Below are 23,605 nucleotides of genomic sequence, written 5' to 3' on the forward strand. Positions count from 1 at the left end.
TGTGTTTACCTGCTTTAGAAACATTACAGTAAACACTGCTTCAATCCTTATGATTTGAAATGATTTGTTCCAGTCTTTTCCCCAAACCGGAAGTGTCTCCCATAATGGAAAACGCTGTAGGCTCATTAGGATTTAGGTGTATAGCTTTGTAATGACTAGCCTCTGCCCATAGGAATACACACATGCATCCACTATTAGTCTATATGGTCATTAGTATGTTCACTCTTAAGAAAAATGATTCTAAACATAACCCGATTAGGGTCCCTTGGCTTTTGACAATAACAGAACCCTTTTTGGTGCCGAACTATTTTTGCAAATCATTTTTTCCATAAACAACCATGGTTTGAACTGTGCTATAAATGACCTTAATGGTGTTATAAGCAATATATTGTTATAAGCAGTAAGCCACAAGAAGCCATGGTTTACAGAGAATTTAGAACAGCTAAGTTTGTTAAAACCCCCAAACCCCTCAGCTATTCTAAATTCACTGTATATCACAGCTTCACTGGGCTTACTGCCTTTATTTATTTTGTTGAAATTATTTATTGATATTATGTTTTACCCCTCTGTCTGGTCTTATAAGACCTTATAGTCTCTAATTTTGTTTTACATTTAAAAAAAAACTGACCAGAAGTCATGTCAATTAGGTCCCTTTTATTATTGACATTAGATATTGTATAAAAAATGACAGTACTCTAACAACAGTTAGTAGCTGAATAGATTAATAATAATTGAACATGAATAAATACTTAAATAAATGAAAGACAAAATAGAAACTCAAAACAGATGCAATGAATGTCAAGTGAAATATCTTCAAAATCCTCAATGGTGTCTTTACGTCTATAATTTTTGTATAGCTGAGTGGCAGTTTCTCCCTGCGGATGATGAGTTTTTTTTTTGGTTATCTGGGTAGAAATACACAATATTTTGAGTCTCTTCCATTGTTTAAGTAAAAGAAATTATTGCTATGATAGCCAGAAGAAAATATTGTGAATGGACAGTAGGCTATGTGAACCCTTCATGCTGAAATAGAAAAGCCAGAACAGTTGCCTCAACGTTGAAAGCCCACATTTCTCTGGAATGTTATTGTATGCTGCAGTATTTAGATTTGCATTTTTTCATTGCTTTTTATTATTACTGTACTTGTATATTTATAACTGAAATAGCCAAATTATTTAGAAGAGGATGTTATATGGATGTAAAAGTATATGGATACTTCTGGCCTAGTGTACATTTTCCAGGCATGCATGTATTCAAAACATTTTTGACCTTGTTGTTTTGTGAATTGTTTTGCTGCTACAACATTGTAATCTTTTTCCACCCACAGAGATGAATAAAGGTGACTTACACTCACTTACACTTCCAAAGTGTTTCAAATGAATATCATCATTTGTAACTTCACCATTATAACAGATGTAGATATATTCAAGCTCTATTTATATACTGTACCTGGCAGACAGACAGAAAGTTCACTGAAGAGGACCTAGTCAGATCAGAAAGGGGGCCGTGAAAAGAATGTCTGTTTGTTTTAAGATTCTGTTATGAATTATTTTAAATGTTCACATAAAAAAAATACCTTAATAAACTGATTACAAATGATCATTGTGTCATTCAATGCAAATCATAACTTTTGCTAATTCATTCCTCCAGATCTTGTTCACAGTGTATATCAATTGGTTGTATAACACCAGCATGAGTGTATTCCTGTATGTGTGTAAAGTAACAAAAGTGTTGCACATGATTTTGCTAGAGTGGTAGATGATGAACTAAAATCATTTTACCTTCCCACATCTAGCATGTATACCATAATCACAAAACGGTGTCAGTTTTCAACAGCTGGCTAAATGGGAATGAACTATAGACAAATCTTTATATTTTCTTTTATGGCTAAAGCTCTAAAATGCAATGACTTGTTACCTACCTAGTCCTACTGATTACTTTTTCTTTCACAGTCATACATGTCCAGACATGCACTTGCTGCTTGTTGATTTAGCTATCAAAAGACCCATTAAATATTTGCATGACCCTTGATATTGTAATATGATCAATAACTTAGAATTAATATTAAAATACTTATATTGTGTGGGTAACATTTTATGTTAGTCTGGGCCTTGCAGTTCAGAGCAAACTCAGTGAAGGCCTGTATGCAGAGTTATTTACACCATGCCTATTCCTTGTTGTTTAAAATGGAGCTTTTGTCTTTCTATTAATTTAGTGTATACTGGGTTTACCGTATACATTGCAAGAGTACAGCACAAGATCTAGTGAATCCAAAATAATTCTACATTAGTGCTGATGCTTTTCACTGTGGTTCTGAAGCTTTGAGCTTTGAGTGTCATGTGATTTTTGCCACACCCAAAATAAGTGAAACCTGTCTGTGGACCAGATTGCTTAAAAACGAATGGTTGTTGTAGATTTTGTTCCGCCATTTTATTCATGCAGTGTTTTGTGGCTTTTATATACATATTTTTTATACATTACATTATTGTTAGATCTCTGGTCATTGAGGATATCTCAAGCTGCCCTATCAGGCAATGGCTTTGAATGCAGCGTTTGAGCACAAAGGTACCTCACAAAACTGATTTTGGACATGGCTGCTGAGGTATCATAATGGTTTCAGCTTTAAGATGTCATTTTTATTTTTAGCTCAACTTTCAACACAGTATTGTGGGATATCAAAGGCAGTGAAGGATACATCTATGCTGCCTTCAAAACTCAATCAGATGAAATTATCTGTCACGTTTTCCCTGTACATTCCCTGTAGTGTTCAAGGTTACTAATCACCTGCACCAGCTCCTTGTAACCAAACTAATCAGCTCCCCTTCAAAATGCACACAATCAGTCTTAGGCCTTGTGTCCACCAAAGCATTTGTTTCCCAAGGCTAGAGGTACTTCCACTGTCAACTGTGCTTCTTGTGATGGGAACTGTCATTTTGTGTGTTTGGGCCGCATACATTTCCCCTGGTTCTCCCAAAGTGGCAGTGATCGCTACTGCTCCTCCCAAGGTGGCTATCAACTCTCAGAAAGGTTATTTTCGTGGCCACAGAAAACGTACTACGAAAGTTATAGAAACTTTGTTTTGCAAGCAGTGACCACAGAATCAGTACAAATGTGAATGTTCATGAAAGTTTTAACTAATTCACGAACATATATCTAGTCTAAACAAACACATACACACAATCACACATTCATGGGTGACACATAAAATGGTGAAAGTGAACAAATGAAACCGAAACAGAAACGGGAATGAAGCCATGAAAATGTAAGAGTCAGTTAACCACCTGAAAAAAAAAAAAAAAACATACATTTCTTAATTTAAGGCACCCTGGTAGCAAGGGGGTCTACAGCTTGGACTAAACCTCTGTTTAGTTAGTAAAATGTGTGATACTTGCAATGTCTTAGCTTTTGAATGAGCATCCAGATGCAGTCTCAGAGGAACGTCTTGATGGTTCCATGGTTCGATGGTGATGAAGATGTCGGCAGAGACCTCTCCCGGGTGTAAGTTTACAATATGGCTTGATGTGTTGAGGCCCTGCCGTGAGGAGTCCCACGGCATTCTGGAGTCCCAAAGTAAGGTCCCATGATGTTGTGGCTGGACCAGATGTCTACACTCTTTTCTCACATTAACAGCAACAAGAAGAGCAGGAAAGTCACTGATATAGTGGCACACAAAAGGCACAAACACTCACTTAGTCTTAGTTCCGGCAGCATCAAGTACTCACACCTGCAAACTTGTCTTGTGGATTTATCTCCTGTGTTTGTTCTCCAGCGATCCGCTTGGGACTTAGTAAGATAAGACTTTTCAAATTACTCATCTGCATATCACATATAAACATAAGTTTACTTGCATGTTTTGCCTGTTTCTGCACATACTGTTCAATAAATTACCTGAAACTGAGTTACACCACCTCTCGTCTTTTGAGTCTGGTAAATACTGACAGTACCTCAGGAGATGAGAAGTAAAGCTAATATTGGAATCGGACATGGCTTGATGCCTTCCTACCTTGGAATGGATCTTCTAAAGGGAGCATTTTTAAGATTTCATACGCAATGACTCTGCACCTGTCTTTTAGATCAGTGAAATTTCACAATTATTGATACTTCAGCAAAAACTAATACTAGGTTAACTAATGTAAGAAAAAGATCTTCAAAACAATTGCATAAGACAAGTAAAAAGTCAGCAAAACAATAATAACAAAGAAACTAATTACAAACAAAATGGACAAATAAATATAACAGAATTCAAATACATATTAAATAAAAAGTGTTTTAAGATTTTCAGGAAGATATACTAACAGTGGTATTCAGATGTAATAGCCTACAAAAAAAAAATGTAATAATCAAAAGTGTGCACTTAGTGTGTCTTAGTGTACACATTAAATATTGATCAATTCTTATTAAAGCTACTTAAAGGGTTAGTTCATTCAGTCATTTATTACTTACCCTCACGCCGTTCCACACCCGTAAGACCTTCGTTAATCTTCACAAATTAAGATATTTTTGTTGAAATCCGATGGCTCCGTGAGGCCTTCATAGGGAGCAATGACATTTCCTCTCTCAAGATCCATAAAGGTACTAAAAACACATCTAAATCGGTTCATGTGAGAATACGACAAGAATATTTTTGGTGCGGCAAAAAAAAACAAAATAACGACTTATATAGTGATGGCCGATTTCAAACCACTGCTTCAGGATGCATCGGAGCATAATGAATCAGCGCATCGAATCAGCTGTTCGGAGCGCCAAAGTCACGTGATTTCAGCCATTTGGTTGTTTGACACGCGTTCCGAATCATGATTCAGTATGCTGATTCATAACGCTCCGAAGCTTCCTGAAGCAGTGTTTTGAAATCGGCTATCACTAAATAAGTCGTTATTTTGTTTTTTTTTTGGCGCACTAAAAATATTCTTGTCACTTTATAATATTAATATTGAACCACTGTACTCACATGAACCGATTTTTTAGTACCTTTATGGATCTTGAGAGAGGAAATGTCATTGCTCCCTATGCAGGCCTCACGGAGCCATCGGATTTCAACTACAATATCTTAATTTGTGTTCTGAAGATAAACGAAGGTCTTACGGGTGTGGAATGGCATGAGGGTAAGTAATAAATGACATAATTTTCATTTTTGGGTGAACTAACCAGTTATTCATTCAAGATCAGTAAGTTGGGTTTGGGTTTGTAACTAAGAAAAACTATATAACACTTAACACTTGATGTAGGCTACCTATTTAAATGTTTTAAACTTTGTACAATATGGTCTTGTTGTTTCAACCAATAAATAGCTCAGTTATGTGAAGTGTAGGCCTTACAGAGTTGGCTTATGGTAGAAAGAATGCAGTTACATCTCTATAAAGTGACAGGTTCGTTAAACTCTAACAGTACCGGTCGGGTCAAATGATCTCGAGTATGGGACGAGTTTGGGCTTAAGTTTAAAGCCTGTGCAGACCTCTAATCCAAAGCCCATTTGTTTATCCACGTTTGGCTCCAACTCGGAGTTGCACACTGAAAGCCTCTGAGCAACAGTGTCTCTTTTGTGGCTTAATACGCTTTTAAGAACACTGTTTAATGTCAAACATGTCCCGCTGTTTAACAACAGTTTATAACACTCACGAAAATAAAAGCACACCACAGTGAAGGAGACTGGAGTAGATTTCCACGGCCGGAGTGAACTTTTCCAGAAAGTTTGCGTTGGCAAGCTGTTTCAAACACCTGAAAGAACACCAAATGAACTTCGTTTTGGCCTGATTTTTGTTCGAAATGGTCACACCAGTTCATCCTTCGATTTCACTTAAAGAAGGGGCATTTATACAACCAAATACTCTCAGTAGCTATGTTTACACAGATACCTTTTGTTTCAATCAGAATAAAATCACTTCAGTTGATAAATCTGAATGTAGTGTTTATATAAACGCTCCCTAAAGTTCCAAATCAGAATTGATCTTTTGACATGAGCAAACTGCAGAAATATACAATTTCCCGATGTTGCCACCACTTCACAGATGATGAGTAAAAGGAGAATTTAACAGTCATTTATTACACAATATTCAACAACGCTTGTTCCGTGCGTTATACATCCTTACACAATTTCTACATCAGTGTACATGTGCAGAACATTCCAGTTTCAGTTTTCAATTTGATCAAATGTTTACATGTCCTGTCATCCTATACATGTCCTAAAACGGATTTGGCCAATTCATTCCGACTGATGTGGTTACATGTGACTTTTTATTTGTTCCAACTGTGCTAATAGTTCAAATACAATTTGATTATTAGGGTCCATGTAAATGCAGCTACTGTCTCCACCTTGGAAGGGATGATTATCAACCCATTACTACACACATGAAATACTCATTACATTCAAGAGAACTGCCAAAGAGAAAATGTAAACAAAAACTCCTTGGTAACAACCTTTCCCTAGCTAGCTGACTACTTGTTCAATAGGTTGTCTTGATGACACCCAGTTTATTTTGGTTATATATTTGCTTATAAATACTTTCCGTATACACAGTTACACAATATTAAACGGTTTATGTGATCGGCAAGCTGATGAGACCACGTATAGGTGTAAAAATAAACAACCTACAGTATATGTGGCTATCATATATGGTGCATTCCTAGGGGCAAACAGCTGATAACATATTCATGTTTGAAATCAGAGCATATAAACTCTTGCACTCCCCCTGCGAACTTTTTGGGATAGGCTAGAGGGCTTAAAGCAGCCCAAAAGGACCATGATTGTGGCTGGAATGGAAATGGTATATTCCAGCATTTAAACTCATGGTGTCATTTAAGAAAGTGCTAACAGATAATAATTAAAAAGATATGATATGAATCTTGAGATGCGGAAAAGCATATTGAAGAGGCTGAAATTACAACTTGGCTAACTGAAAGGTCAGGCTAAGGGGAAGTATCTGTGAGTATTTATATGAGGTAAGCTTGCCAGCAGGATCAGAAGGAGGAAGCTGCAGAAAACAGCAGTTTAAATCAGTCCATCAAATGAAAACAAGCTTAAGTGATTGGAAAATCTGGTAACACTTTATTTTTACAGTGTTATTGTTACACTCGTAGTAATAACTATAAATTATATATAATTATACGCAACTAACCCTAAACTAAACCCTAGTCCTAACCCAAAGTACATGTAGTTAATTAATATTTCTCTGTACATAAATGCATAATTATACTGTAAGGACACAAAATAAAGTGTAACTGAAAATCCTCTTCCTGTAGGCTTTTAGCTGTGGCCAGAAATGACAGTTACTCATAGTTAGTAGTCACAGGAAGGCAAAGAGTGTTGCCAGTGAAAGGATGGTTGTGGTCAGCCTCTAACGTCTAACCCTTGGTACTTTTAAATGTAAAAAAATTAACATCTTTCAAGTGACAGAGAGTGGTGCAGGTATGACATCAGAACCCGGAAGTCTAATTCAATGCTGGTTCCTTCGACTATTGGGGTCCTTATAATGGGGTTTTTCGAATTTATGTGTAAAATAAAGCCTGTGGTAAACATAACTTGACTATACTTTGACATTTTGTTCGACAACGTAAATTACACACACCCATAGTGAAAACGCAAAGTTTGAAGCAGTTATGTTCATTTTTGAAAACATAATTTTTTTTTATAAGTAACTAGATAAGACAGCTTGGGGTTAGAGCGTGTGCAGTTTGTAGAACAAAACGTCAAAGTACCATCATGAAATGTTTACCACAGGCTTTATTTTACTCATAAATTGAAAAAACCCATTATAAAACCCACAGGAAAATCTCGAAAGGAACCAGCAGCGAATTAGTCTTCTGGGTTCTGACGTCAAAATACCTGCACCACTCTATCCTGAGCAGGCTTGAGGATTTTCTTTTGTTTGTTTCTGAGCTCTGTGGCGAACGATGACCGGAAAGCTGATTGCGGCCTCGCACCGTAGACCTCACGGCTACTTGCCCCGCCTTGCTCGTCACATACTACCCATCGCCACTTGCGGGCCAGGGGGTAACCCACAAGACTGCGCTCTACTCCCCCCGGGGGCCAGTCTCGGTGGCCGCAGCACCTGGGGGTATTGGACATGATGGGACGAGAGAGGGACTTTGCTGGAAAAAAAAAATCTTGGTCTGGTTCACCGGAATCTACTACATACCTGCTGTTGGTCCTGACAGCATAGTTCCATAGAGGCTCTTCCTCACGGTAGCCATGTGATGGTACTGGACTGATACCGGCTCGATCCTCCTCCGCCACCTGGCCTGGCGATGGCTGCCTCTGTGTAGGGCATACCGGCAGCTCCTCCCCCGTTCTCCTGCTACCAACAACCATGGCGGATGGCAGCAGGCTCCGGTCCACTGGTGAACGGCAGCGACTGCGTGGTATCAGTTGTTGGTATCAGCCAGCCCCACCTTTTATTCCAGGAGCATGGCAGCGAGTTCTCTGTCCCACCTGTTGATCAGTCGCTCAGAGTGGTTGCTAGGGCTGTTCTGGGTGATTGCTTAAGGTGTTGCAATGCGGTTGCTAGGATACTCAGGGTGGATGTTAGGTGTTGCTACACAGTTGCTAGGGTGTTGGTATATGGTTGTTAATGTACTCAGGGTGGTTGCTAAGGTGTTCCTATGCGTTTGTTAGGGTGTTCATTGTGGTTTCAAGGGCATTGCTACATGGTTGCTAAGGTATTCTGGGTGGTTGCTAGGATGTTGCTAGGGTGTTCAGGGTGGTTGCTAGGGTGTTGCTATGCAGCTGTAGCAACACACTTGAAACCACCTAGAGTACCCTAACATGATTGATAAGGTGATCAATCTGGGTGGTTTCAAGGGCGGGTCTGTGCTACACGGTTGCTAGGGTGTTGCTATGCGGTTGCTAGGGTACTCTGGATGGTTCCAAGGGTGTTGCTATGTGGTTGCTAGTTCTGGGTGGTTGCTAGGGTGTTGCTATGGAGTTAAGGGTGCTTACTAGGGTTTTTCTATGCGGTTACTAGGGTATTCTGGGTAATTGCTAGTGTGTTGCTATGTGATTGCTAGGGTTCTCTGAGTGGTTCAAAGGTGGTGTTACACGGTTGCTAGGGTGTTGCTATGCAGTTGCTTTGATCAGTGTGGTTTCAAGGGCATATGTACACAGTTGCTAGGGTGTTCTCTGTGGATGCTAGGGTGTTGCTATGCAGTTGCTAGGGTACTCTGGGTGGTTGCTAGGGTGTTGCTATGCAGTTGCTAGGGTTCTCTGGGTGGTTCCAGGGACATGGAACCGAACTGAACAACTAGGTTGCAATGGGTTACTCATGAGAGATATGAGAGGTTGACTAGATGGGATGTTCTGCTTACAGCAGTTGTAATTAGGGTTTTGTGGGTGGCTTTGACTACCCAGTGGTTGAACATATTGCAAATTTCTCAAACTCATTTTAGTCTGTCATGTAGGCTGAGGCTTAGACTGTGGCTGCTGAAGACCAAGACATGTAACCTTTGAACATTTGCAGAAATAGTAACAAAGGGATTTTTGCAGGATGGGAATGTGCCATTTTTTTTAGCACCACTGGGTTTCTTTTGCAAAGAAAAACTGCCATTTATTATGTGTTTTCACTATATTAGACATATTTTCCAGTTTTTCTATATTCTTGTACATTCTTAAACTATATATGCTGACACAATAGCCTGCTACAAGAATTGTCATGGGTGAATAGGTGAAATGGTTTCTCATTCAAAAAAAGGAAAGGAAGAAACAAATGCTGCTTCAAGAATGCTTTTTCGTTTTGAATATTTTTTTGAATATTTATCATCACTGTTTTTAATCAATAGTGAGAAAGTCACACTACAGCTCTTGCTTTACCTCCGTGGAACTAACTTTATTGCGAGTGTGGTTGTATTTAGCACTTTTTAAAACAAAAAACTAGATGTGCCTATACAGACTAACAGCCAAGGGTCATTCAAATGCTAAGGGTCATTCATATACCAACTCTCATGAGTTCCGAATGTACCCTCTTCCCAAAACAGGATTTATTTACTTCAGTGTGTGTCATATGTCAATGTAAGATTAATAGACTAAAAATAAATAATAACACATGAAACTTTGAGATAGAAGCTGTGACCTTAGCTGTGCAGTAGTCAGAGACATGTTTAAGTAATAAAGCAATAAAGGTTTGACTTATGACTGATTCCATCAGATAGGATGTCTGTGAGTCTGTCCATAAATTTCTAAAAAAAAAATTGGGTCAAGAAAGCTCATCATAATTCAGAATATATGCCCATGTATAGATTCTGCTTGGTGTGCATGAACAACTTCTATAAAAGCCAAGAGGATAGACCAGAAGAGATGCAGAAGAAACCTCAGAAGTTCCATCCAGTGGTAAGAGCCTGGATGACTGTGACTGAAAGGCATTTTATCATTATCACTTATGCATTTGTACTTAAAGTAATTGTATTTTTATTTACATTAATACATTTTAATGAATTGATTTTTTTTTTTTTTTTTAATTCAAGGGTAGTGAAAATTTCATCTGGTCTCTCAGGACAAAAGGCAAGTGAGTTTATGATTCAGAGTATAGATTAAGGTAGAGGAAAACAGTTGTTATAGTCTGTATCATAGATGAAAACTGGTGAAGCATGCTGCTTTTAAAAGCTTGTGTAATTTATTTACAAACAAATATGTTTAAATATACTAGTAAGATGAATTTAAGGACTTGGTCCCATTAACCCTTTATTTACTGTATTTTTAGGGGCCAAGCATAGACACCTATTGTATTTTATTGCATTGTTATTATATTCTGTTTTTCTTCTTCCACTTTTGAGTGTATAAGAGCCCATAGAACCGCTTGTGGGAAAGTTATATAAATTTGGCACAAACATAGAGGACAGTCTAAACATGAACACAGCAAATTAGTCTCTAACACCCCCTATAGCAAAAACTGTGGAGACTTGCAATCATGCTAATAACTTTAAAACTGTAAGAAACAACAAAACTTAACATGCTGAATCGACTGCTCCCTATGACCGAAATTTCTGTCATGATATACTGTATACATGTATGTCAACTATTTATGTGCATATAAGTATAAGTGGCCATAACTCTTAAATTGAATGAAATATTTTCACCAAATTTGACACATTTCTTTTGAAACAGAAAAAGAAGCAGGAAAGAGCCAACTGATGATGGTATAATAGAGCAAAACATGAAATTGGCTCTAACTACAGAACTGTTGGTCTGATTAAATTAAATTAAATTCAAAATAGTTATGCAGTGTTGTTATCATAATCCATGATGGCATTTGCATAAATATAAATCATTAGAAAGGTCTAAATTTCATCATAAAATATTAAATTATTATGATAAAAAAAATTGACAGTAATTTCTTAATTTTTGTCAGTAAATCTTATGCATCCACTGAGGAAAAAAAACAAAACAAACTCTAGTACACTTATCTACAGTGGAGAAAAACTTCTCTCTTTAGAGAGAGGTATTATTTTTCCTCTTTTTACCCAAAATAGGGTATTGTGATCATTATTGAGTACACACATGTAATTTAATGTCTGTTTCATTCATACTCGTAGCCGGAGGATGCTCGAGCAGAAAGTCCACTAGTGAGACTCATGATCGACAGTGAGAATCTCTGTATTGAACTGAAACTTCATATATACCACAATTCATATTGTACTGTGTGCTGTCCCCCGACAACAGCATATCAATTTCATCACCAGAAAGACATATTCAATTGACATTTTTGCCTTTAATGGGCCTTACCTGCTTCTTGCTTGCTATCTAAATGTTTATCTAGTATTGTTTTATGTGTCTGTATTCATGTGTAAACCTAAACTTAGGAATATGTCTCTTTCCTAACACAATTCATGTGTTTCATTTCATGAGTCTTGCCTTTATTGTTACATGGAATATTTATGAAATTTTTAAAAGATAATTTTATCCTTTCTCTCTTTAGTAAGTCGCCACCATGAGTACGGACGCGGAGATGGCCGCGTATGGCAAGGCTGCCATTTACCTTCGTAAGCCTGAGAGGGAGAGAATCGAGGCTCAGAGCAAACCATTTGATGCCAAGACTGCCTGCTATGTGGCTGATGTCAAAGAGTTGTACCTCAAGGGAACAATTAAGAGCAAAGATGGTGCCAAAGTCACAGTTGAATTGCTTGACACTAAGGAGGTGAGTTATTTCCATAACATAGATGCTCATTAAATTACTTGTTACATTGTTTTCTTTTATATCTAATATCTAATTTATCAAATTTATAGGAGAGAGTTGCTAAGGAAGAAGATGTATACCCAATGAATCCTCCCAAGTATGACAAGATTGAGGACATGGCCATGATGACCCATCTCAATGAAGCCTCTGTGCTGTATAACCTCAAAGAGCGTTATGCTGCATGGATGATCTACGTAGGTTCTGAAACAATATAAAACAGGATTTAAGTTCATTTTGTCTGTGTTGTTGCAATCTGACCACTTCTCTACTCATTTCAGACCTACTCTGGGCTCTTCTGCGCAACTGTGAACCCCTACAAGATGCTCCCAGTGTATGATGCAGAAGTGGTGACTGCTTACAGAGGCAAAAAGCGTATGGAGGCCCCTCCCCACATCTTCTCTGTCTCTGACAATGCCTATCAGTTTATGCAAACTGGTAAGACATTATGGAATTGAATTGTATAGAATTCTTTAAGGTGAATTAGATGACGCTGTTAATATAAGAAGGATTTACTGGATATTTTACAAATTACAATCAACAGATAGAGAAAACCAGTCTGTCCTGATTACGTAAGTATTTTCATTTAATCTCAGACCATGACAAAAATTAAAAATTGAAAGTATAATGTAGATGGCAAATCTTTATGGAGATATTTACAAAATAGAATTTAGAAATGAACTTCTAAATATACTTTGAAAAGTCTACATGTTTTTTAATCTTCTGTTTTCTGTTTTAATCTCTCATAAACCAGTGGAGAATCCGGTGCTGGAAAGACTGTGAACACCAAACGTGTCATCCAGTACTTTGCCACAGTTGCAGTATCAGGTGGTGAAAAGAAGAAAGAGGGTAAAATAAAGGTACTGTATGAGTCATGAGTCATCAACTATGTCATATATATTTTTTTGAAAGATGTTAATTTACACAAACTATATGATATGTGAATTTGTGAAATGCCTGCAAGCAGTCTTTAGACATGATATAATAAATAACTGAAAACCCTTCAAACATCACAGGGCTCTCTTGAGGACCAGATCATTGCTGCCAACCCTCTGCTTGAGGCTTATGGTAATGCCAAGACTGTGAGAAATGACAACTCCTCTCGTTTTGTAAGTTAACCACTGTTTATTTACAGTACAGATGGTCAGTTGTGTTCAGTTTTTTCTATACAGAGTTTTCTGTAAAGAGATTATTATTATTTATGTATTATGCTATTTTGTTTTAAACAGGGTAAATTTATCAGAATTCACTTTGGTACAACTGGAAAACTGGCTAGTGCTGACATTGAGACATGTAGGTGGACACGATTTCACTGATAAATCCTGCACATTTGTCTTTGTCTGTCACTGTTCAGATGATTGTGACTCAAGTACATTCTCTTAACAGATCTGCTGGAGAAGTCTAGAGTGTCATTCCAGCTTCCAGATGAGAGAGGCTACCACATCTTCTACCAGATGATGACCAACCATAAGCCTGAGCTGATTGGTAGGTGCACATATTTCATTCAATGTTTCAATGCCAGATAATATTGTAAGATACTCTTTTAAAATCTGTGTATTTTACAGAAATGACGCTCCTCACCACCAACCCCTATGACTTCCCCATGTGCAGTCAGGGTCAGATCACAGTGGCCAGCATTGATGATAAAGTGGAGCTGGATGCTACTGATGTGAGTCATTTCTGTTTGAATATTGAATTATTCTATATAAATGGCAAATCATAAATCTCATTCTTCTCTGTAATTTACAGGATGCTATTGACATTCTGGGTTTCAGTAACGAGGAGAAAATGGGCATTTACAAGTTCACTGGAGCTGTGCTTCATCATGGTAACATGAAGTTTAAACAGAAGCAGCGTGAGGAGCAGGCTGAGCCTGACGGCACAGAGGGTGAGACTTGTGTGCTTTTTGCAATATATCTTGAGACCAGTCTTAGTGCTTCTGTTTTATCCTGGGCTTTAAAATAGTAACAGCTGCATCAAATGTGCGTAAAATGTTTAGTGTAAATATAAATTAGAAGTATGCATTGCTGTGCATATCAATACATCTAAAAATAAAAGTAAAAGTACCTGGTGCCTGAATTATTATAATTTTACACATACACAAAAGACTCTGTAGAGCTAAGACAATTTATTTTAAAATGTTTTTAACAGAGGCTGACAAAATCGCCTACCTTCTGGGTTTGAACTCTGCTGAAATGCTAAAGGGTTTGTGCTACCCCAGAGTCAAGGTCGGAAATGAGTTTGTGACCAAAGGTCAGACCGTGCAACAGGTATAGTAACATTTCCAGCATGTCCATGTGTTCAACCAAAAATCTGGCTAATTATTGCAGAAGCAGAATTAAATATCTATTCTACAGGTGTACAACTCTGTCAGCGCCTTGGGCAAATCTATCTATGAGAGGATGTTCTTGTGGATGGTCATTCGTATCAACCAGATGTTGGACACAAAACAACAAAGAAATTTCTACATTGGCGTGCTGGATATTGCTGGCTTTGAGATCTTTGATGTAAGAATGATTATTTTATTTTTTTTATGTCACATTGAATCATATTCAGAAGTCAGTAAATGTTTCTGTTATTTTTTCCTCCAGTACAACAGCATGGAGCAGCTGTGCATCAACTTCACCAATGAGAAACTGCAACAGTTTTTCAACCACCACATGTTTGTGCTGGAACAAGAGGAGTACAAGAAGGAGGGCATTGTTTGGGAGTTCATTGACTTCGGCATGGACTTGGCTTCTTGCATTGAACTCATTGAGAAGGTTTTTAATGGTTTATGAATTTATTCATTGCCATTGTCTATTCTCAAAATGTCATTTTTTTTTTGTAATAAACAATATTCTTTTATAAACAGCCCATGGGTATCTTCTCCATCCTTGAAGAGGAGTGCATGTTCCCCAAGGCTTCAGACACTTCCTTCAAGAACAAGCTGTATGATCAGCATCTTGGCAAAAACAATGCTTTCCAGAAACCAAAGCCTGCCAAAGGCAAGGCCGAAGCCCACTTCTCCCTGGTTCACTACGCTGGAACTGTAGACTACAACATCACTGGCTGGTTGGACAAGAACAAGGATCCATTGAATGAATCTGTTCTGCAGCTGTACCAGAAGTCTTCTAACAAACTGCTGGCTTCTCTCTACCCAGCTGTTGTTGAAGGTAAAGAAAAAAAAAAAAAAAACAACAACAACAAATTAACCAAAATTTTTTTTTTTTTTTTTTTGCATTTATACATGTTGCTTTATATTTGCATATCAATAGATACTACTAAAAAGGGTGGCAAGAAGAAGGGTGGATCCATGCAGACTGTGTCCTCCCAGTTCAGGGTATGTATAAAGATGACATCACAGCAATATTGCTGTACTTGAGGAAAAAAATGAAATACAAAGCATGCCAACCCTTTTCTATTCTCCACAGGAGAACTTGGGCAAACTCATGACCAACTTGAGGAGCACTCACCCTCACTTTGTGCGCTGTCTGATTCCTAATGAGTCCAAGACTCCAGGTAAAGTAATTAAAGACTTAAGATATACAAAGTTCTGCCATGAAACTCTAGATGGCGCAGGCTAATAGGTCCTTTAAATCAACCTGCTCGTAATCACATCATTATCTATAGGGCACAGCTGATTGGTTCCTGCTGTATCAGTAGCCAATGAGCTTGCGTGCTCAACCTTCAAAACATTTTGGTGGCATGCCTAGCAGCGCTTCAGAAACCCTCCACCTTCCCCAGCTCTCCCTGTATAGATCTGCTGGGGATAATTCATTTACGCTATATATTGTACAGCAGCAGCATCTCTTACTTGCTCACAGCAGTGTGCCGTGTATGTATTGGCAGTAGCAAGTCACGTACTTGCTCTGCAGCAGCAGCAGCAATAAAAAGCGTACAGCAGCCAGAAGCAATAAACACTCCGAGAGTTGTCATGACAGAAATTCTGGCACTCAATATATATGATGAAGTTAATTTACCAAGTTCATGGTGTAAACTGTTCGTTATAGGTCTCATGGAGAACTTCCTGGTTATCCACCAGCTGAGGTGTAACGGTGTACTGGAGGGTATCAGAATCTGCAGAAAGGGCTTCCCCAGCAGAATCCAATATGGTGACTTTAAGCAGAGGTAAATTAAACCACATGAAAATACCATTTCCTGTAGGAGTCTCCTAATTAAAAGAAATGAAGTATTTTGATCTAAATTTTCCACAGATACAAGGTGCTGAATGCTGGTGTTATCCCTGAAGGACAGTTTATGGATAACAAGAAGGCGAGTGAGAAACTCCTGGGATCCATCGACGTTCCTCATGATGAGTACAGATTTGGACACACAAAGGTTCATATTCAGCAGTGAACTTTCAAAGATTCTCTGATTATGATCATTTAGCCTATACAGATTAAATCAATATCTTTTGATTTATTGTTTTACATAAATTCAGGTGTTCTTCAAAGCTGGTCTTCTGGGTACTCTTGAGGAGATGCGTGATGAGAAACTGGCTACTCTGGTCACAATGACTCAGGCTCTCTGCCGTGGCTACGTGATGAGGAAGGAGTATGTGAAAATGACGGAGAGGAGGTGAGTATTGTCATGAGTAAAGGTGACATCAATGATAACTGTGTAAACAGTAAATAATGATAATTATGCCATTTAATGATGAATTATTCACAGGGAGTCCATTTACACTATCCAATACAACATCCGCTCATTCATGAATGTCAAACACTGGCCATGGATGAAGGTTTACTACAAGATTAAGCCTCTGCTGAAGAGTGCCGAGACTGAGAAGGAGCTGTCGGGCATGAAAGAGGACTTTATAAAATGCAAAGAGGCTTTGGCTAAGTCTGAAGCCAAAAAGAAGGAGCTTGAAGAGAAGATGGTATCACTGCTGCAAGAGAAAAATGATCTGCAGCTGCAAGTAGCATCTGTGAGTATTTCTACTTGAATTAACTGATTTTGGCTCCATTAAAATGAGCAATGTGGTTTCCAATGAAATAGCAATCTATTTTACTAACAGGAAACTGAGAATCTCTCAGATGCTGAGGAGAGGTGTGAGGGTCTGATCAAGAGCAAAATCCAGCTTGAAGGTAAACTCAAAGAGACAACTGAAAGACTGGAGGATGAGGAAGAAATCAATGCTGAACTGACAGCCAAGAAGAGGAAACTGGAGGATGAGTGCTCTGAGCTGAAGAAAGACATTGATGACCTTGAGCTCACCTTGGCTAAAGTGGAGAAGGAAAAACATGCCACTGAGAATAAGGTTGGAGACTGAGTTGGTTTAAGATTAGATTTAATCTCCGTCTTATATATTGATATACAATATACATTGTAAAATATAAGCCTCACTTGAAACAAAAAAAAATCACACAGGTCAAGAACTTGACTGAGGAAATGACATCTCAGGATGAGAGCCTTGCCAAGCTTACGAAGGAGAAGAAAGCCCTCCAAGAGGCACATCAGCAGACACTGGATGATCTCCAGGTTGAGGAGGACAAAGTCAACACCCTGACCAAATCCAAAACAAAACTTGAGCAGCAAGTTGATGATGTGAGTTGATTATGTAAATTAATTATATGAAATTACATATTATTAACAAAGTTCGGGAAGACTATGTTCAGATAGTTAACCTAATTAACACGAGATGACTGCATTCGGTTAATCAACTCAGTTAATGATAAGAGGTATATATATATATATACAGCATACTTACCTCTGTTCATTAACAGTTTATCAGCATCCCTCCACCACCCCATCACCTCACTTCTAGTTCTAACTATTCGTTACTACATCCGGGGGGAGTTCTCTAGGTTCGGGCCAAACTCAAAGCTCGGAGCCCTCCCTCTGGACAGCTCACCAAATAGACATAACCTTTATTCTATCTAATTATATGTAAGTGTGAACACGTGAATTTATCAAATTAACTGTTTTCTGCTGTGGACATATTTTATACATCATTTCCTGTAGCTTGAGGGTTCCCTTGAACAAGAGAAGAAGCTCCGCATGGACCTGGAGAGAGCCAAGAGAAAGCTTGAAGGAGACCTGAAATTATCACAAGAGTCCGTCATGGACCTGGAGAATGACAAGCAGCAATCTGATGAGAAAATAAAAAAGTAATTAAAGCATAAAATCTTTGAAAACATTGAAAACTTTTATTGTTGTGTTATCATTTTTTTTTTTTTTTTTTTTTTTTTTTTACAAACTACTTATTGTTGAACACCCACAGGAAAGACTTTGAAACAAGCCAGCTGCTCAGCAAGATAGAAGATGAACAATCTCTGGGTGCTCAACTCCAAAAGAAGATCAAGGAGCTTCAGGTATTTTGAGATTTTTTTCAGACATTATGATCATTATGTTCAAATACATTATCACCCAAAATCGAATGAACTATTTTCCACCATAGGCTCGCATTGAGGAACTGGAGGAAGAGATAGAGGCTGAGCGTGCTGCTCGTGCCAAGGTTGAGAAACAGAGAGCTGATCTCTCCAGGGAACTTGAGGAGATCAGTGAAAGGCTTGAGGAGGCTGGAGGAGCCAATTCTGCTCAGATCGAGATGAATAAGAAGCGTGAAGCTGAATTCCAGAAGCTGCGTCGTGATCTTGAAGAGTCCACCCTCCAGCATGAAGCTACTGCTGCTGCCCTCCGCAAGAAGCAGGCAGACAGTGTGGCCGAGCTGGGAGAGCAAATCGACAACCTGCAGCGTGTCAAGCAGAAGCTTGAGAAGGAGAAGAGTGAATACAAAATGGAGATTGATGATCTTTCCAGCAACATGGAAGCTGTTGCCAAAGCAAAGGTTGGGAAATATTCTGAAAAATATATGTGACTCGTGTCATGAGCTACAGGCAAAACAAGAGAAAAATGTTGATTTTGATGTTTTTACAAAAATGAGTTTATTAAGCCCTCGTCTAGTGATCCCAATGCTCCAAATAGTAATTAAACATTTAAAATTATCTTTTATTTGTACGTGTTCTGAGAGGTGTACCTTCCTAAATCTGTCCTTTGTTTTAATAGTCATGAAAAATTGCAGTTTTTCTCTCCTGGCTTCTTGACGACTGGTACTTCCCCTCAGCACAAGTTTGATATAGTTGTAAAGCAAAGCATTCCAAATTTGTGACTAATCATAGTGAATTCTTGATTGCATGAGTCTGAACCAATGAAATGTGATTTTCGAACTCATGCAAAATGATCTTACTTGTGCTGACTGAAAGATCCAAAGCATGAGCACAAAGACGCCTCTCGGACTTTGCATACATATGTACACAGAATTACAGTATTTCAAAATATCTGTCTTGGCGTGTATTCACGCAAACATTATCTGTTATGTCTTAAGTGAATGTTTGGGGAAAAACATCTGATGTGTAACATTGTATTAGATCAGTGTTAAGACAGTAGGTCTTAATATATAGGCTGTCATTAATGTTAATCAAACAATTGCGGTACCATGAGATAAAAAGTTGAATACATATTTTTCCAATAGATGTAGCCAAGTCCTTTTTTGTCTGTTTCCAAGAAATCATACATAATTTTGAAGTTTTTTTTTTTTTAATAGAGATTCTAACAATAACTCATTTTTGAAAATGTGCTCATAAGAAAGTCAGAAAGTCTTTAAGTTCTTTCAAATATCTTTGCATTTTGTATTTACAGGGCAATCTTGAGAAGATGTGCCGTACACTTGAGGACCAACTTAGTGAATTTAAGTCCAAGAATGATGAGAACAGTCGCCAGATAAATGATCTCAGTGCTCAAAGAGCAAGATTTCAAACTGAAAATGGTAACTACTGACAAATTGTGACCAATCATGAACAAATCAATATTATATCAAAAGTAATGTCAATAATTAACAATAATCAATAATAAAGAATAGTCATTAAAAAATAATCACAATGATAGTATATTAAGATTATTCACCAGTGAATTTCTGACTGCAACAAAGTTTTATTAGAGGAATTTTTAAAAAAAAATTTTACTGATAAAATCTTGCATCCATTTGTTTTTAAATGAACTGAAGGAGACATAGCACAATCTGACACAGTGAATCTAAATCTATACAGGTGAATTTGGCCGTCAGCTGGAGGAGAAGGAAGCTTTAGTTTCTCAGCTCACCAGAGGCAAACAAGCTTTCCACGCAAATTGAGGAGCTTAAGAGGCATATTGAAGAGGAGGTTAAGGTAATACAGCATAATTAATACATACACATACTTGTTAATTAAAATACTGTGGAGACAAGTTAATATTATGTGACTTTGTCTTCAAGGCAAAGAACGCACTGGCCCATGCTGTACAATCAGCCCGTCATGATTGTGACCTGCTCCGTGAGCAGTTTGAGGAAGAGCAGGAGGCAAAGGCTGAGCTGCAGCGGGGAATGTCAAAGGCCAACAGCGAGGTTGCTCAATGGAGAACCAAATATGAAACTGATGCCATTCAGCGCACTGAGGAGCTTGAAGAGTCCAAGTATGTATATTATTGAATAATATTCCCAATTCCCACAGCTATTTTATAGATTAGAATTCAGAGTCATGTGTGTTACTTAACAGGAAGAAGCTGGCTCAGCGTCTGCAAGAGGCAGAGGAACAAGTTGAGGCAGTGAACTCCAAATGTGCATCTCTGGAGAAGACCAAACAGAGACTCCAGGCTGAGGTGGAGGACCTCATGATTGATGTGGAGAGAGCCAATGGTTTGGCTGCTAACCTTGACAAGAAGCAGAGGAACTTTGACAAGGTAAACAAATTTAGTCATATGATATTCTCTTTATAAAGTATTACTGGAATGGGCTGTGTTCATCGTTTTTTAAACAAACTATTCTGAAATATCTCCACTAAAGGTCCTGGCAGAATGGAAGCAGAAATATGAGGAAGGTCAGGCAGAGCTGGAAGGTGCCCAGAAAGAGGCTCGTTCACTCAGCACTGAACTGTTCAAGATGAAGAACTCCTATGAAGAAAGTCTGGATCAACTGGAGACCCTCAAGAGAGAAAACAAGAATCTGCAGCGTAAGAATGAAACTGTTAAATTAGAAAAAAAAAAAAAAAAAAAACTGTAATGTTCTAATTCTCAGTGAGCATTAAAAAGTAAGCACATATGATTGATGAATGTTTATTATGATAAAGATTATATATATATATATATTTTTTATAGAGGAGATTTCAGATCTGACAGAGCAGTTAGGTGAGACTGGGAAAGGCATTCATGAGCTGGAAAAAGCCAAGAAGACAGTGGAGACTGAGAAGGCAGAGATTCAGACCGCCCTGGAGGAGGCTGAAGTAAGTATCTGAAGATCAATACGGAATTCTTGCTAGAACCATTATACTATGTTGTTAATACATATTTTCATTTTGACATTTAAATGCAGTTTTTATATTTCATAGGGCACCCTGGAGCATGAGGAGTCCAAGATTCTTCGTGTCCAGCTTGAGCTAAACCAGGTCAAAAGTGAGATTGACAGGAAGCTTGCAGAGAAGGATGAGGAGATGGAACAGATCAAGAGGAACAGCCAGAGAGTCATTGAATCCATGCAGAGCACTCTGGACTCTGAAGTTAGGAGCAGGAATGATGCTCTGAGAATCAAGAAGAAGATGGAAGGAGACCTTAATGAGATGGAGATTCAGCTGAGCCATGCCAATCGCCAGGCTGCTGAGGCCCAAAAACAGCTCAGGAACGTTCAGGGACAACTCAAGGTATGTGACTTCTTTTTGACTTTGTCATGTATTAATATATTTTTTTTTATAATCTAACATGTGTTATGTAAAGCCCAAAAGAAATCACATCAAAAGCTCATTGTAAAGCTTTTGTTGTATTCAGGATGCCCAGCTGCACCTTGATGATGCCCAGAGAGGACAGGAAGACATGAAGGAGCAGGTGGCCATGGTGGAGCGCAGAAACGCTCTGATGCAGTCTGAGATTGAGGAGCTGAGGGGTGCTCTAGAGCAGACAGAGAGAGGCCGCAAAGTGGCTGAACAAGAGTTGGTGGATATCAGTGAGCGTGTTGGGCTGCTGCACTCTCAGGTAAGTACATATTGTTTCCCTGAAATTAAGGAAATTGAGAGAATCATGCAAAATGTTCATACTGTTGCCTATTATTTTGTAGAACACAAGTCTCCTGAACACCAAGAAAAAGCTTGAGGCTGACCTTGTTCATGTCCAGAGTGAAGTTGATGACACTGTACAGGAAGCCAGAAATGCAGAGGAGAAGGCCAAGAAGGCCATCACTGATGTGAGTAACAGTAGCAAAATGTTTCACTAAGACACGTGTACTTAAAAAATGTGGATCTAATGAATTTTTGCATTCATGCAAAAGGCTGCATTGATGGCAGAAGAGCTCAAGAAAGAGCAGGACACCAGTTCTCACCTTGAGAGGATGAAGAAGAATCTGGAGGTCACAGTGAAGGACCTGCAGCACCGTCTGGATGAAGCTGAGAATCTGGCCATGAAGGGAGGAAAGAAACAACTCCAGAAACTGGAGTCCAGAGTAAGCCTCTTTATAGTTATGATGTGGGCAATGTGAAGTATGTTATATTATGATACATTATGAATGAATTGTTTGATTAAAAATAATCTCTACTATAGGTTCGTGAGCTTGAGACTGAAGTTGAAGCAGAGCAGAGACGTGGGGCTGATGCTGTTAAGGGTGTCCGCAAATATGAGAGGAGAGTGAAAGAGCTCACTTATCAGGTATGACTATATTCCTCATAAGTTCGTTCAGACAAAAGAGTCCACATAATATTGTATGTACTGACAATACCTATTTTTTTAGTGAAGGTTCAAGACTTAATCTAGTAAATATGTGTATTTTTTGAAGACTGACGAGGACAAGAAGAACGTCGCCAGACTCCAGGATCTGGTTGACAAACTGCAGCTGAAGGTCAAAGCCTACAAGAGGCAGTCTGAAGAGGCGGTATGTAAAACCTAATAGAACATGTTGACACCGTAATTATTTATATTTGAATGCTAATTTGATTATACATTAACCATATATATATATATATATATATATATATATATATATATATAAAACCTTTAGGAGGAGCAAGCCAATGGTTACCTGTCCAAGTTGAGGAAGGTGCAGCATGAGCTGGAAGAGGCTGAGGAGCGTGCTGACATTTCTGAGTCTCAGGTCAACAAGCTCAGAGTTAAGAGCCGTGATGCTGGAAAGGTTAGACTGGAAAGGTTTTTTTTTTCATCATTTATTCAAATTGTTTATCCAAATACATTAACTACCTCTTAGCAGAAGTATAATGGATCTTTGATAATTTTGCTGATGTTACATGTCCTCTATAACATTTGCACATCTGTATTATCTTCATTATGTAATGTGGAGCTTAGTTTTGTTAATAAGGCTGTTTGCCTCTTCCTTTTTTTTCCAGGCCAAAGAAGAATGAATCTTTAAAACTTGAAAGGAGCATTTACTGAAGTCATATAATATGAATGTTTAATGTATAAGAACTTTTCTTAATAAACCTGTATATTTCATAAAATAA

General features: G+C 38.2%; 1 pseudogene; it reads left to right on the forward strand.

The window, feature by feature from the left end:
• Window positions 1–11,869: 11,869 nt before the first annotated feature.
• LOC125267086 lies at window positions 11,870–23,605 on the forward strand (annotated as a pseudogene).

This window comes from Megalobrama amblycephala, linkage group LG4 (genome assembly GCF_018812025.1).
Source record: "Megalobrama amblycephala isolate DHTTF-2021 linkage group LG4, ASM1881202v1, whole genome shotgun sequence".
Taxonomy (NCBI): Eukaryota; Metazoa; Chordata; class Actinopteri; order Cypriniformes; family Xenocyprididae; genus Megalobrama; species Megalobrama amblycephala.